Consider the following 1433-nt stretch of genomic DNA (forward strand, 5'->3'; position numbering starts at 1 on the left):
AAAGTACAAATGAACTAAGAAGGTATTGGAAAATACTTATGTGTGTGTGTGTATACGTAGTATATGTGTATATAATTTATGGTAAGTGTAATATTAGAGAATACCTTGGAGTTTTGTGTGTATGTGTTGTTTTTGTTTGTTTTTGAGACAGGGTCTCCCTCTGTTGCTTAGGCTGAAATAAAATGGCATCATCACAGCTTACAGCAATCTGAAACTCCTGGGCCAAAGCAATCCTCTAGGTTCAGCCTCCAGAGTAGCTGGGACTATAGTTACACACCCCATGACTGTCTAAGTTTTAAAAAAAGTTTTTTTCTAGAGTATAGGTGAAATGCCTATGTGCCTCTGGCCAAAAAAGCCATTGAGAGAAAGCAGTGAAAAGACTTTGTGCAGGCATACTTTGAGAAACTGAGGCAGAATCCCATGTGGCCAGGTTAGTTGCAGGCCTAACACGACCAAGGCTTTGGCTGGAATAGACTGTGTTAAGGAATTAAGGTTGACTTCATAAGGCCAATAAAAAAGCCCTTTGGAAAACTGGCCAGATACCCATCAGTAACCTTTCCTGATCTGTGGTAAGTGATGAAGGTTGCTTGCTGACAGGTCCAGGAATGGAAATGTGCTATGGGACCTCAAGAGAAGAGGAATTTACCTAATGCATACAGGTATCTAATGGCATAGATATCTGAAACCTGGGCGCATGAAAGGCTTTTGAGAAGTCCAGCCTGAGAATTCCTTATAAAAGTCTCCAGCAAACCCCCCCTGACTTAAGGTCGACATGGGAGCAGAGGTTTGCATACAAATCCCTGTATGCCCAAGAAGTTTCTTTATGCCTTGCTTAAGGAGTCAAAGTAACAGCGTCCAAATGGAAAGGTCAGCAAGGGCAGGTATTCAATCCACCTTGTTCCTCCCTAGCCTCAGGCTTCATCAGATAAGAACAAAGAAGTAATGGCTAACAACACGTTCTCCATTAAGTTATGTTAAATTGAGTTATGTTGACAGGGTTATGTCAAAAGGTGTAGTTGAGTGGATGTTTAATTGGATCAATGAGGTCATTGCTGTATTATGCGCAGGCACAAGATTGACTATATAAGCCAACAACAAATAAAGAAGCTCGCCATTTTGCCTGAGCGAGCAGATCGTCACCTTTATTTAAAACACAATTTCAATAAGCGTGCTTATTGTCTGCAACATTGCTTTTCCGTGAGACCCTTACAGCAACAATAGAGATGAAGTTCTCCCTAAGTTATGTGGAATGGTCTCAAACTCCTGGCTTTAAGTGATCCTCCCATCTTGGCCTCCTAATGTGCTAGGATTACAGGCATCAGCTATTGTGCTGCTGCCTGAACAACAGTACCTTATTAAATAAGATACAAAACACAAAACTATGAAAGAAAAGGCTGATAAATTTGAGTATGTCAGAATTTAAAACCTTTGTG

Source organism: Otolemur garnettii, unplaced genomic scaffold, assembly GCF_000181295.1.
Source record: "Otolemur garnettii isolate 467f Iridium unplaced genomic scaffold, OtoGar3 scaffold00092, whole genome shotgun sequence".
Taxonomy (NCBI): Eukaryota; Metazoa; Chordata; class Mammalia; order Primates; family Galagidae; genus Otolemur; species Otolemur garnettii.